At 48.8% G+C, this 15,296-nt stretch overlaps 1 long non-coding RNA gene across 1 annotated transcript; it reads right to left on the bottom strand.

The window, feature by feature from the left end:
- Window positions 1-4,077: 4,077 nt before the first annotated feature.
- On the bottom strand, window positions 4,078-14,079 carry LOC141374293 (uncharacterized). Its single transcript, XR_012381065.1, has 3 exons — window positions 13,748-14,079; window positions 5,947-6,073; window positions 4,078-4,448 (listed from the first exon to the last, which is right to left on the bottom strand). It is a non-coding gene; the product is annotated as an uncharacterized lncRNA (long non-coding RNA).
- Window positions 14,080-15,296: the final 1,217 nt, after the last annotated feature.

Genomic DNA, 15,296 nt, shown 5'->3' with positions numbered 1-15,296 from the left:
TCAGTATTGGGTCTCTTCATCCCTGTTATTACCCTGTGAACCCCCAGGAGTCTGAGGCCCACAATAAAGAACCTCTGGTGGTTTTCACTCAGCCATTTGGCCGTTTGTTTGCCTTGTTTTCTAATTGCTCCTCAGTGTTTAGTTTTAGAGGATGGGAATCAGGCCATCTCTTTTGCTCTCTCGGGGTTGGCCACATAGTGTGGCTTCAGAAACTAGTGGTTCACGCGTTGCTTGGTCCGTTCTCTTGATTCTCTTTTGCCTCCGCAAGAGGCCCTGCACTGACCTTTCAAACAAATCTGTGGCTTCCGCAACTTGTTTTGTCTCTCGGTGAAAAGAGAAGGGCCTCTGACCTCCACCTAGTGAGAATCTGACCAAATAATCATGGATGAACAGCTTCCATCTTTGCAGACTTTGTCCTTTGAAGCCTGTTTTGCTTTCTTTTCTCACTATTGCAGGGTCTTGCAGTTGTCTGATGAGCATAAAGTTTCCAAAGACCTATTCCCTCCAGAAAGGAACATCAGGGCCCCTCGACTGGATGGACAAAGGGTCTAGGCCGGACCCAGTGGCTCTGGAATAGTCAAGCGAAGAAATAGTGGCCCTCTTGGCCACCGTTTCTATCTGTGCTTTGGTCCTGCTTGAAGATGGTTTGTCTCTGAGCTCTTTTCATCACCGTCTTTACGATCATCTTGTCAACAAGTTCTTCTAAAAATTGTCCAAAGGTCTCCATGAATTCTCAGCACAGAAGCTATCCTTTGGAGTCTTTTGTGATTATTGCTTTGCCCTTGACGCGTGGCTGGTGTTAACTAGTTTTGAAAGTCTTTTTTTTTTTTTTTTTTAAAGATTTTATTTATTTATTTGAGAGAGAGAGAATGAGAGATAGAGAGCACGAGAGGGAAGAGGGTCAGAGGGAGAAGCAGACTCCCTGCCGAGCAGGGAGCCCGATGCGGGACTTGATCCCGGGACTCCAGGATCATGACCTGGGCCGAAGGCAGACGCTTAACCAACTGAGCCACCCAGGCTCCCTAGTTTTGAAAGTCTTGACACTGGAACAAACCTTCACCCAGTAGAGTCACCGCCACCTTCCTCGGGGCTGGGTTTTCTGTTGTTGGTTTTTGTTTCTGTGTGTGTGTGTGTGGGGGGGCTGGTTGTAAGGGGCTTCTTCAGCTAATTGGCAATGACGCCAGAAACTTACCCCCTCCTGCAGTGATCTCCCAGTTAACTTCGCTCCCACCCCTCAGTACTGCTTCTCCTCTCTGGGTTGCTGGATGGATGTTGAACGTAAATCACCTTAACTGTGGGTGCGTAGAATGGGTCGGGAGTCACATGTGTGTCTCCACATAAGGACTAGTAAGAACGCTTTGTGGGTCACATGCTGGCGTGTGCTGGCTTCTCCAAAAACAAGTGGAGATGCTTGTTTTTTTCATTTCAAATAATGTGCGGGGACTTGCCATTAGCTCCAGGTTTTTTAATTTTAATTTTTATTATTATTTTTTAAAGATTTTATTTAGTTGACAGAGAGAGACACAGCGAGAGAGGGAACACAAGCAGGGGGAGTGGGAGAGGGCGAAGCAGGCTTCCCGCCGAGCAGGGAGCCCCCCCCCCCCCCGATGCGGGGCTCGGTCCCAGGACCCTGGGATCATGACCCGAGCTGAAGGCAGACGCTTAACGACTGAGCCACCCAGGCGCCCTGCTCCAGGTTTTTTTAAGTGTATGTTTCTCTGATGTTGGCGGGGTCGGGGGTGGTGGGTAGCAGACCAAATAGATCCAGATTCGGGCCTACGATGGTAACTGCACCTAGGCAGCCAAGATGAATGGGTCTGGTCTTCCAATTAGCCCTGTGACTTCAGGTAGGTCCCTTTCTCTGGCTTTGAGGTTTTCATTTGTAAAATGATGCACGTGGATCAAGTTCTTTCTAGGCCCCTTTCTGGTCCTTTCCCTCGCTAAGGATCTGTGATGAATAGGTGAGCTGGGTCACCGTGGGTTCCAGCATAGCGCCTAGAGCCTCGCTCCCTATTCCTGGCACACACACACATCTCCACACAGGGCTCCCTGGTTTTTAAAGAAAGGCAAATGGAAAAGGAGATCTGAAACCCACATAGTTTCAGTTCTGACTTAGTGAGTTTTGATTTTAAATGCTTTCGCATATGACACAGTGAGTGGGCAGAAGAATCCTATGATGAGAGCCCTGAGGTTGGATGAGCAACGCACAACCTCTTTCTATTGGTGGTTGTCTTTTGGAACAAAACACAGCACTACTCAAAGCCAAAAAAGAAAAAAAACTAAGAATAAGCAGAAGAAAAAAGAGAACTCACCACACTCTATGAGAGGCACTGTTGAACAAAGAGAAATAGAACATGGCGGCACGCATAGCCTCGCAGGCCCTTGGCCAACCCACCTCCTTCTAATGCTGCCACACTTGTGTGTATCAGGGTGATTTCTGGGATGGACGGTTTCACTGAGCCTTTGAAGGCGGAGAAGTTTACTTAGTCTCAAGGCTTTTAAAACAAAACAAAAGCAGTGCTAAGAGAGAAAACTGTTGGGATTTATGCTACATGCAATAACGTCTTCCAAGCAGCTCTGCGGGATGGGTAACACTTGAGTTGGGCTGTGTGGCAGGAATGGACAATGGTGCATCACCACTGTTTCCCATAGCCTCCTCCCAAGGCAGAGCTCCCTGTTACGAAGGGGCCTGAGCACATTGCCTCCAAATAACGTGTTAGCAACTTTTAAATTCACGTGGGTCCTGACAGACAAACCTGCTCCAGGGAAATGATTATCTGCATGATTTGTCATAGAATTTTGTCATACTGGCTCTTAGATAAAATACGAAAATTAATCAGGGGGCAAGGGAGGTCTAAAATGTTGCTCGGGAGTGTAAAGAAAAGAGAGAGAGAAATGTTAAGCATTTAAATAGGAAGCACTAATAAGGAAAAACATATGACACTATTACACTGGAATTTTTCCTTTTTTGGCCATTCCTGAATTTCCATAGTTGTAACGAGCTACTCAAGCTATTCTTATGATTCTTTTTTTTTTTTTTTATGTCGTATAAAAATGGAGGGTCTATCAAAGACAACATTTTGTAGGTTTGGAGCATTTGTAAGGGAAGTTTTGAAAGAACTTGTTACTTATCTGCCTGTGAGTGTCTTTCCAAGCTTTCTTTGGATTTTTCTTATAGGGGGAGGGGGATTTGTTTTCCTGTTTAAATACTGGACCTCCTGGGGGAACATCTGTTTCTCAGAGAATGATAAATAAGGGTAGGGATATGATGCAGTCAACAAATTAAAAAAAAAAACAAAACATCATCAGTTGTGCAAACGTACCTAAAGAAAACACGATGTACAGATTTGTGGGGGAGGCTGCGGGGGAGGCTTCAAGGGAAGTCAGACCCGGGGAGAAAGCAACATGATATGATGATATAGAGCAGTGAATGAAGAGATCTCGCTGGAGAATCAGAAAATGAGGAAGAATTGAAAGTAGTGTTGATTTTTCTCTTGGGGTTAGAAAGTGTGGGGAACCATTTAAAAATAAATAGTCAAAAAGGTCTGTCATGGAGTGTTAGAGATGGGAAAGATTGATGTCTACGGGACCGCCACTGCAGGCCTGTGGCCGTTCCGGGCCTTGGAGGTGCAGTGACCACAGTGCACAAAGTTCCTTCCTCCAGGGAGCTTGCATTCTAGTGAGGGGATGCTGGCAGAGAGCGAAGAAATATGCATTATGGCAGATGTTTTGGTAAACGCTTTGGAGAAAAGTCAAATAGAATAGAGGTGATGGAGAGAGCATGGGAGGATGGGGACCCATGTTGTGTTATATAGGTTATGATCGCAAAGATCCTTAAGTCTAGCTACCAGTCTCTCTCCGTACAGATGAAGGGACCCGAGGCCCTGAGCGATGGCCCACGGTCCCCTGCCTGGCTAGTGGCCCATTGGGAATACAACCCAGCTCTCGTGACCCAAGACCAGTGCTCTTTCCTCTTGCCTCCACCCTAGGCTTGTCCACAGTTGCAAATGAGTTGTCGCCATCAGTTTTGAAAATCTCTCATTTCTTCCCTTGGCGATCAATTTATATCGATTTTTTTTGTGAGTCTGAAATGAATTGTCGAACACCATTCCCATACCAACTTGTGCCGGCAGTAATGGTACCTAATATTTAGAATGGGTTAATTGACCGGTTGGTGGCTTTGGAGTTGTCTAGAGGTGACCTACTGGCGGTGTGGTCAGTAAGCGTTCGTGACACTGCTTGGTACGCTTCGTGGTGACGTGACACACCCAGGACGAGAGCCCCCCCCACCTTTAATGTGCTCGTGAGTCAGGCGGGGATCTTGTGAAAATGCATATTCTGATTCAAAATGTCTTAAGTGGGGCTGTGATTCTGCCGGCCAGGTGATGCTGATGTCGCTGGTCCAGAGACCACGCTCGGAGCCCCGAGGGTCCAGGTTGTCGGCACAGCTGAAAAGAGAAACTTCAGTGTTAAAGCCTGCATTTTTTTTCCTTCATTTCCCCACTGCCCTACTCCCCTCCCCTGGAAGAGTCCGGTTTAAAAAAAGAAAACGTCGTGAAACACCAGTACCAAGCCTGAATGGCAACGTTAGGCACGTAATTATCTGGGCAAAACCTAGGTGTTTCAGACGGAGGGTGAGCTCAGCCGGCCGCTGCCAGGGTCACGTGACGAAGTTGCTAGCTTGAAGACACGGTCAAGGCCATGCCTCATATGCAAGAGGGAAAGCGGTACGGGTGCTTGAAACTTGGGGAGGTCAGACGTGAGCAAGGGTTACGGTTGCCCCAGATACCGTTGGGAGCGGCTCCTTCCCCGCCAGATCGGGAGCTTAGACTCCTGCATGCTAGTCTGGGCTGCAAGCGTGGCTCAGTCCGTGCCTGCAAATGAAAGCTTTGGTCCTTGGCCGTGACACACATAAAAGTAGCAGAGTGCGTGCCGTGAGGGGGCTCGTCCCCTCCAGGGGGCTGCCGCGGGTCTTGAGCCATCCTCTGCTGGAGCCACCCTGAAGGCAGGAGTGAGCGTGAGCGGGGACTTAGTTTGGGACAGATTGCAGAACCAGTCTGTGGGAGACAGGCTTCGTGCAAAATCTGCCCTCATTGCTCTTTACATTTGAGCGTACTTGCTCACTCACTGCAGTGTCTCGCTGGCAACAACCTTGATCGACCCTGTACGTGTGAAGTCATGTCCTGGGGCCTGCAGCTTGGGAGGGAGGAGCCAGCCCCTCCCCCCCCCCCCCGCCGCGATCTGGCTGGGCCTGGGAGAGGTGGGCTCCCCAAGTGTGTTTGCAAGCTCAGGTTCTTCTCAGAGGACAATGGGAACAACGGTAGTGAGAAAAAATTAAATTGATATCTCCAAGTGGACGGAAGCTGATCGCCACTATTTTCATGGGGGCAAAACCCATCAGTTCTGGTGGGCATAGGCCTCCATGGCGACGTGGGGCTTTGTTGCAACTTGAGACTTCAGACCATTTGGTCTGTATCCAGTGAGACCCTGCGGAGTATGTGAGGATGGGGTGGTGAGCGGGTGGGAGAGACCAGATTTTGGATTTCAAGGCATTTGCCAACATCCTTTAGGCTGCCTTCTTCCTTCTACGGTCAGGACTTGTCACCCCCAGGGGAAAGTGGTCATTCACTTTGGAGCAGTTGGAATCTCCCTCACGCTCGCAGGACAAATGGAACACTCTGGACCACAAACCAGTGACCCAGAGGTTGGACTTCACCCTGGACATTTTGTCAGGCTCTTTTGTTCAAAGTTGAACTGGAGAGGTGTCAAGCAGAGGTGGAGCTCTCTTATCAGTCACTAGAATGCTTTGTCAGGACCCCGACAAGCCATCCAGGAAACCAAAGACTGCTCTTCCCTGGCCCTATCTCGCTAACCTAGCTCTAGCCATAACAGCTCCCCAGCCTGGGGAATGGGCATAGCAAAGGCAAACACCCTCTTCTCCTTCACCAAATCTCAATCCATGGCAAGTGTCTCAAGGACGAGGCTCTGGGACAGTCCGGCTCTCCTGGGCCTGAGGTTTCTGCAAGAGTCTGCTCTCGGCTTGGCAAATACCAACTGTTTCCGGCAGGAGATTCTGGGAAAAGAAAGGAAAAACCCTTTTTAAGTCAAGTGGCCCTTCTCACTGTCACTTTGTGAATGGCGAAATCATTTATACTTTTAAGTGTCCACACTCCAGACGTGGTGTATGTGAGTGGACACCCACTGATACGGCCCTTCTATAGCTCTGTGCAGTGAACCAGGCCCCAGGAGAGAGGTGGCGCAGGGAGGGATGGAGAAAAGCTCGATCCGTTTTTCTTACGATATGACTCATTTTAAAACATTGCAACGCCTTTAAGGCAAAATGGCATGCTTGTTTTCATTGGAGTAAACTTTTTTACTCTGGGATATTTTTCAATTCATAGAAAATTTGCAAAGATAGTAGAAAGTTCCCATATACTCCTCATCCAGCTTCCCCGAGTGTGAACGTCTTACATTTCCACTGTTTACTTGTCAAAGCTAAGAAATCAACATGGGTGCAGTACTGTTTAATCAAACTCTAGATTGAGGTTTTGTCAGTTTTTCCCATTCATGTGCTTTTTCTAATCCAGGAGCCAATCCAGAATACCATGTTGCATTTAGCAGCTTGCTCTTTCTACCAAATTCCACTTGAGCTAACCTGGCGGATTTTTTCACCCGCCTTACTGAGAACCTGTTCTGAGCAGGACCTTTGCTGGACCGACTCTGAGGCCAAGATGAGTAAGTCCTCAGCAGTTTGCCGTCCAGTTGGAGATCTGATGCACAGATGCCACCACGGGACGCGCACTGTCCGAGTAGTTTCAAACAGTGCCTCGGGATTGTAGAACCTGCGCATAGCTGTGCCTCAGGCCGCGCTGAGGACACATTTGCCATGAGCCTGGGAAAATCAGAAGTCATTCCTAGCTAGAGAAGTAGCCTGGGGAAGGAAGTCTGGGAAGGTTTAGCAGGGCTCGACCCAATTTGACTTCAACAGGAAATGGAAAATACTGTGTGGTGCTGAGCCAGTCCATTCAAGATGCAGGTGCTTGGAATTGAGAAATGTCTTGGTCTCCAAAAATGAGGAAAGGAAGTACCCCAACACTGGCAAAATTGCGTTTGTGTGTGCATGTGTGTGCGTCCGTGCGTGTTTGTGAGTCAATCGGGCTTGTTAGGAAGAAACCCTACCAACCTTCCTTGTCTTTTACTCCACGGTTGGTGGCTGAACTCTGATTTCACGGCAAAGAACTCACAAAAAGGTGCTTTTGGTCCCAGGCCAAAAGCACAGACAGGAAAATGCCATAAATCCTATGGCATTCTAGCACCCAGATAGAAAAATCATCCCCTTAATTTTGTTGGTTGTGGGTTTTGTGGCCATTGCCTCTGCTCGTTCCTCACCCTGGTGCTGCTGACTCTCAACACGGCAGAGGTATGAGTAGTGGAATGGGACCCCATTTCTCCCCCCAAAAGCAGATGGCTGCAGGCAAAAGGGGCTGTCAGACCGACACACGGCCTCAGCTCAGTCCCCAGAGAAGACTGAACATTGAGTTGAAAGCAGTTCTTTCCCAAAGCGGGGCACCCACGGATGGCAGAAGCAATTGCAGTGGTGACCTATAGGACTTCAAGTAGGGTTCAGTCAGAGTGTTCCCAAGTTCTGCTTCCCATAATCAAAGCTTAACTTCTGTTTTCCTACAAGAATTTCTTTCTTGATGCAAAGGAGGCCAAGCTCTAGCATCGATGCTCTACACAATTCCCAGGATGCACCAGCAAACCCAGACTTGGGTAGTGGATGTAGGGGTGGGGGCGGGGCTGCGGGCAAGGACCAGGCTGGATTGGGGGCAGCCGCCGTGAGGCCGGCAGTTTAGCTCAAGGGCTCATCCGGCAGGCGAGCCTAACTTAAAAGGCAAGAAAAGAGGGGTGCCTGGGTGCCTCAGTCGGTTGAGCGTCTGACTCTTGGTTTCAGCTCAGGTCCTGATGTCATGGGTCGTGAGACTGAGCCCCGAGTCAGGCTCCCCGCTCAGTGTGGAGTCCGCTTGCTGCTTGAAGATTCTCTCCCTCTGCCCCTCTCCCACCCCTCTTTTTGTCTCTCTCTCTAAAATAAGTTTGTTTTTTTTTTTTTTAAAGGCAAGAAAAGAGGGCGAGAATCTGGGGGCGGCCCTCCGTGGGTGAGGGCCTAGAGGTTGAAAAGGCAGGGAAAAGTGTGTCTTTCGCGGCTGGATGAAAGCCAGTGTGATTTCAGTAGCCCCGCGGACCTTAATCTTCTGCCCGTCAGATCGGTTTTCATCTGTTAATGAGAGTGTTATCATCTGCATTGTCTGTTTCTCAGGCTGTAGTAAGAAGTGGAAAACAAACCCCGTCCAGAGTACATTGCGGGGCCAGAAGAGTCTTCAGGAGTGGGTGGCTATTGTTCAGACTACTTCAGGTGTCACCAGAGAGCACTTGGCTGCATTTGAGTTCCTAGTAAACACGAGGGTCTCGTCGCAGTAAAAAGAGAACAGCATCAGGGCTGCCGATCAGATGCACTTGAAATGGGGCGACTGTCCTGGAGTATTTGGGCGGGTCCAAGGTAATCACAAGGGTCCTTAAAAGTGAAGGCGGAAGGAGTGACCGTGGAAGAGAGAACCAGAGGCAGAGGAAGGAAGGGTTGGGGCCTGGCGTGGTGGGCCGTGGGGAGGGAGGAAGGGTCCCGAGCCAAGGCAGGCGGGCAGCCTTCTAGAAGCTGCACGAGGCAGGGGCATGGTTTCTCACCCTCCAGAGAGCAATGCAGTCTTGCCAACTCCTTGCTCTGAGCCCAGCGAGCTCCACGTCAGACTTCTGATGTGCAAACCCGTAAGATGGCAGATTTGTGTTGTGGGAAGACACCGAGTTTGTGGTACTTTGTTACAGCCGCCATAGGAAGCTAACACACCTGTCAGGAGGGATTCTGACCTTGAGGGCGCCTTCCTGGCTGTGGGCATGCAACGTTTATTAGCTGCACAAGTTTTCAGGAACCCCCTTCAGTCTTCTTCTTGTGCACAATCCCAGACGAATTCGTATTTTTCCCTGTTTGCCTGGCAGGAACCGTAGTTGCTGAGCGAGAGGAGCTGCTTAACTCTTTTGACACTTCCTATGATGTTTGCCAAGATTTATATACAAGATAACTCTTGCCTGATTCAGGTTCCCGGGTTTGGTGTTGAGCAGGGTGTGCCGGGGGTGAATTAAAAGAGAAATTTTGATTCAAGGGGAGAGTGATGCTGCTAGATTCCAACTCAACAGATATCCAGAAGAAAGACAGGCTCCATCAAGTGGGCCTTTCCTCTGTGATTTCCAGTTTTCTCCGGGAACAACAGAGGCGGCATGGCTTTCTCCTTTGCTTGTTTTTAACATAAAGTGAGAGGTAGATGACAGAAACCCAGTTCTTGCTTGTTTTTAACATAAAGTGAGAGGTAGATGACAGAAACCCAGTTCACTCTGCCCTACCCCTCTGGAGGAGCTCAGAGAGGGGGAGGCAAGTCCACGCTCCCCAGTAAACATCTGTGAAGGGATTTGGAACTAAGGAGGGGGAAGTTCTGAGGCCTGCTAAACGAGAAGGAAGGGCTTTATTTACAGGCCGTGGATTGGACTTCCTGTTGTGAAGCTCTGCGCTGTTTCATAACAGTTGGGGGCCCCCGGCGTCTGGTGCTACAATGAGGAAGCGGCGCTCTGGGTTCCTCCATGTTATGCAAGTGAATGACCTCCAGTGCAGACTGAAAGGGGCGCAGGAAGAACGGGACACTTGCACTTGCTCTTGCAGGCACAATAGAGCTGTTTTTTTAATTGCAGAATTATCTTTCCCTATATCATATTATTGAATGTGCAGCCTATCCTTTCTTCTTGGGTCTGCTCTTTGCCCATCTGGAGATTAAAAGCACCGAAAGGGATAGGCACCCAAGGGGGTGGCCCCATAGCACGGATTAGTTGTCACTGCACGGCCAGAAGCTACAAAAGCCAGTGTGGTCTGTGAATAAAGGAATAAGATTTATGTCTTTCTTGTTGCACAACTTTGCCATAAACGCCACGAAGGCTCTTTTGGCAGCAGATTTGCCTGGAAGGTCAGCCAAGGGACTGGGAGACATCTTCAGCAGGGATGGGATGTGTCCTTTATGGGCACTCTTCGGGGGCTGGCTTTTTACACAGGTAAACTACCGTGAGAAACGGCAGAGACTTCCTGTGTTGCTCTATTGGCTGAACCCTCAAAAATCGAGATTTTGGGGGGCGCCTGGGTGGCTCAGTCGGTTGAGCTTCTGCCTTTGGCCCAGGTCATGATCTCAGGGTCCTGGGATCGAGCCCTGAATCAGGGTCACTGCTCAGCGGAGAGCCTGCTTCTCCCTCTGTGCTCTCCCTCTCTCTCGCTCTCTCAAATAAATCGATAAAATCTTTTTTAAAAAACCGAGCTTTTTCAGCAAAGGGGTCTTTCGGGTTGGAGGACGGAGATGGGGCTCAGTCTTCAGAGTACGAATTTGAACTGGACCATGTACTAACCGCGTGACCCTAATGAAGTGACTTAACATCTCTGTACCTCAAGTTCCTTATCTTTAATAGGAAGAGTCGTAAAGCTTATGCCTTAGAGTTGTTGTGAGAATGAAGTAAGGCAATACGGGAAGGCCACGGAGCGGTGCCTGATGCTAGAGAATCTTTGATCACTGATAGCTATTCTAATTCACCATGGAGGACGAAAAGGAACAGAACCAGGCCAGTCACAGAAGGAAGGAAAGCCTGCAGGCCCGGGAGACGGCCCCCGCCAACACGTGGTATCATTTGTACCCATCACGCAGAGCTTTCCAAGTCTCTCTGGCCAGCTGCTTTTCCAGCGTGCCTCCCTGCAACCAGCCTTCCGGAAGCTTCTGCACCAGCCACACTGGTCTCGAGGACTTGCCCGTCTCCCTCTCTGGACTCCGACATTCTCCCCCGCTCACCTCTGCACTTCCGCCCGTCCATTCTGCAGAGAGTTCTTTTTCTCTGTGAAACTGTCCTCCTCTGAGCTCACACAACTGCAAGTCACAAGGTTTTTTTTGTTTTTGTTTTTTTTTTTTTAATTATTTGAAGGGGCATTAGATGCCTTGCCTGTGTTATAAATGTAAAAACCCGGACCAGAAAAGCCGCAGGCTTTGACAATCGTACTCAACTCTGCACTTGGAAAATACGGACTAAAAGCCCAGGTTTTCAACTCCCTTACCTCTGGGCCATACTAAATATTGGGAACACCACTCTTGCAGCAGTGGAAGGCTGGGTGACTGTATTCTTTCCCCTTGCCATTGCTTAATGACACTTTGGTGTCACTGTAGTTTACCTGTGTAGAGCTAGCCCCCGGAGCGCCCATACAGGACACACCCCACCCCCGCTGAAGATGTTTCCCGGTCCCTTGGCTGACCTTCTAGGTAAATCCGCTGCCAAAACAGCCTTCGTGGCATTCATGGCAAAGTTGTGTGATAAGGAAGACATAGATCGAATTCCCTTTTTCACAGACCGTTTCTGGGGTTTGGTGTCTTGTCTCTGCATCTGATTCTAAGTGCCCCAAAGCAGGGGTCGGATGTCGGTTTTGTATTCCCAAAGAGGTCTCTCAAATCCAAATTTCAGATCCCTGATACTGTTGAGAATCCTTAGTGTAAATGTTTATTGACATTTGTGTGGATTCAGTGATGAGGTGGCTTTTTCTCTTCCAGTGCAAATGTCTGTAAAAGGCAGCTGGTGGCCGTCTGTGCCCGTCCCATGTCCCGTTCCCCCCCGCCGCCCGGCAGGGTCTGTGGATGGGTGTACCAGTCTCAAGAGTGGCCCCTGTTGTGAATCCCGGCCCTTGTCATCATAGTAGGTGACATTCTGGACTCCCCCAGACTTGAGTTCCATCTGAAAGCCCTGTCCTTAGCACTCCACACATTGACCACACTGGAAGTGAAACCATAGGCTCATTTTTCATGCAGGGACGCAGTGTATAAGGAAGTTAAAAGGAAAAAAAGGCAAAAAGAGAACAGACCCACTTTGTTCCCTTTAATGTCAGGGAATAGAATTGGTGGGTTGCAGAATTTGGGGCAGGCGGTGGAGGCCAGCAAATGACACCATATGGCCTCTTTTGTATTTTCCAGGGAACATGGCGACTGAATTCCTCTTGTAAAGGAATGTAGGACAATTTCCAGTTCTCAACTGTGAGCATCCTGCCTGGGAATGGTAAGGAAGGCAGGGTGCTTGCCTGTTACGCTGGGGCCCAGGGCCCAGGCAGGGACCCTGCAGGGACCTGTGGTGGCAGTGAGCACAGGATCTTCTTAAGGCCTTGTTTCTTCTGGATGTGTTCATGCTGAAGACTTAGGAGATCCGTTTGTTGGCAGGAAGGTCCCTCCATTGCTTCAGTTCATCGTATTTTAGCCTGGCCTTTCACAGCCTGGAATTTAAACCTTTGGGTCTTTTGACGCAAGCTCATGGTAAAGTTAAATATCACTCTTGTCAGATCCTTCACGTCCGCTGGCCTTTGACATATCCCAGGTGCCGTGGCAATACTGCTCGACGGCTCTCAGCATTTCCGGGCAGAAAACCACGGCCAGACCTTCTTGGCATGCCTCTCTGCCGCAGTTCATACCCTCCCACTGACTCAGTCCGATCCCACTTCCCGGCCCAGCACAGAAATGTCATTCCCTCCCGTAACCTTCGAGAGAGAAGGTTGGATTAAAGGGCGAACACCTGTCAGTTCCCACATTCCTAAGCAGCTCCTTTTCCTTGGGGCGGTGTGGTACAGGGAAAAGAAAGATTTGACATCAGCTTCGAGTTCCAATAGCAGTAACCTTGCTCCTTGGCTGTGAGGAGTTAAGTGAGTTTACTTCTCCAAGGTTCAGTTTCTTCATCTCTAAAATGAGAAAGACAAGGCCAGTGGCAAAGGGCTGTTGAGAGAGCGCTGAGGAGGTCATGCATGCAAAGCCTCTAGCCCAGTGCCTGGCCCACAGGAAGCACGGAATGCCTTTCATTACTATTATTATTAATTATTACTGTGTTAATAACAGCATCTTTCATGGGATTACAAATAACAAGAACCGGGCAGGTGAATGCTTAACAATGCTATCTGAAAACACTAGCAAATAGTAAACGCCATTCTCCGCCGTCAATCTGGTAGTCCTTCTCCTTCCATTTTGGGGCCCAAATCATACCTATTTGTACTGTATAATTTGGTTTTGGTCCGCTTTCCACCATATTTCACTTTGTCCCGTATTCCCCAGAATCTGACAGAACGCCATATGGATGGTAGGGAACGCATTACAAACACCTAACAGATCGAATGGATTATTTTTTACTTAGCCAAACAGTCTGCTACGCCAGGTAATCATGATGACTATTTCCACCTCCTGAACAATTATCAGAGTGCTCTGGACTGGGAACAATAGACTGGGTTGCTCATGGTCACCTACTGAGCAGCACCCCCCAATTTTCTGTTGTCTCTGCTGAGGAGAGCTTTCAGTTCTACGCGCACAGGAGCCAAGCCATTTAGGGGCTGCTGGGAGCTGGACCTGGAAGAGACACAGAGGTGGAGCAGAACTAAGTAGGCCCCTCTTACTGAGCAGCTACCACAGAGCTGACGCTGGCCATTTCCCATAATCCTTCCAGCCATCCTCAAGGCAGGAAGTTTTGTCTTCCATTTTAATGAGGAAACTGAGATCTAGTAACTTTGTCAGAAACGAGCCAGGCCATCTGACTCGACAGCCATGTGCTTTTCTGCCATGTTGCCTGGACTCAGCAGCGGTTTGGGGGGACTGCCTACCTTGCCCATATTCAGAAAGCATGCTTCGTTTTCCGAATCACTCACTTCTCTCTGAGGCGTCTCAGACAATTAGGTGATAAATTTTCACACACGTTTTCATCTCTCTCCTGCCTCCCTGGGTGTATCAGGAAGTCATTGGCTGCGTACTTTCCCGAATGATAGGCTTGAGGTAGACTTTCAAATTATAAGACTCGCTTGAACGAAATTAAATATTCCCCCTGATGTCTTCCGCGGTGCCTCGAGCCCATCTCCAATAAACACCTTTCTGATCGAATCTGGTTTTAAGAAATGTACTTTTGCCTAACTCCCATTCAGTAAACCCACACCCTCCTGCTATGGCTACTTGGAAGAATATTAGTCTAAGAAATCAGAGACGGTCCCTTGTAGCAAATAGACTCGGAATTTCCCCACAAACACAGACTCCCATGACAACCAAACAGAAAGAGAAAAGGAAGGGGAACTCGCTATCTTAAAAGCTGCAGGCTGTAATTCCTTTCTGCTAAAAGCTGTCCTACGGCATAGATTCTATTTAAATGTTTGTTATTTTTGTGACTGACCTAAGGAATGACGCCGAGTTTAAAAGGCCTCTCCTCTATTCTCTCTTGCCTCTAAACTGGCTTGAAGAAATATCTAACCGATGAATGAACTGATGAGTTGATTTGATAAATCTGACCTAACCACCTAGCCTATCTTGTCAGTAATCACTTTGACTCTCACCACACGCTCCAGCCCCCCATAACCTGTATTCTTCCCCGGGTGAGACCGTCTAGGCCGGCGTACCTCTCTGTGTGGCTCAGTGGGGGAGCAGTTGATAACAGGAGGCCCAAATAACCTATCTGTTTCTGGTTTCCCCCTAAAAGCAACTCACACTTTAATATCACTGATTACAACGGATGACTCTGTTCTAAAATGAATTTTACATTTATTTAGCTATGTGAGGTTTAGTTCCCAGCGACACCATTAGCAAGGTCTATTTACAGATTTAATTCATGTTCAGAGCTCTGTGGTGAAAAGAGAGGTTTCATTGTATTTGTCCTCCTCACTTCCGTTGTGTCATTAGGATCTCTAAGTCGGGATGCTGTGTGACGGGTACTGAGAGCTAAGGGTCCCCATCGCCACTGTGGTTCCTCTCTCTGTATCCTGTGGACAAAGAACAGCCGAGGTTTCCTGCACAGTCAACTCTCCCTGGGTGCTTATCCCTTCGTGCTTTAAGAATCAGAGCTGGGGGCACGTTTTTCTCTCCATAAATCACCACAGAATGAGCCCGTGACAGATCAGTAGCTAGAATGACTGCCAGCCAATCCTGGGATGATTCCTTTCTTCGTGAGGAGAGGCTTTCTGTGCCCCCCGGGCCACCCTCCCTTCCGTCAGAGGGCACCGCGCGGGGTGCAGTGGGTTTTAATTAACTCCCTAATTGTGCTGTCTCTCTCATTCTCTGTATGGTGGTGGGTGTGTTCTAGCATTAGATCTACAACTCCTCACCATTTTTCTCTCGTCAGAGAGGTGATTCGGTGCAAAGGTTCCCCACAAGAATTTGTATAGTATCGGA

This window comes from Callorhinus ursinus, unplaced genomic scaffold, assembly GCF_003265705.2.
Source record: "Callorhinus ursinus isolate GAN/ISIS: 27379988/994484 unplaced genomic scaffold, GSC_fseal_2.0 scaffold16, whole genome shotgun sequence".
NCBI classification, from domain to species: Eukaryota; Metazoa; Chordata; class Mammalia; order Carnivora; family Otariidae; genus Callorhinus; species Callorhinus ursinus.
The sequence above is the reverse complement of the archived record's forward strand: the minus strand, read 5'-3'. Positions and strand labels throughout refer to the sequence as shown.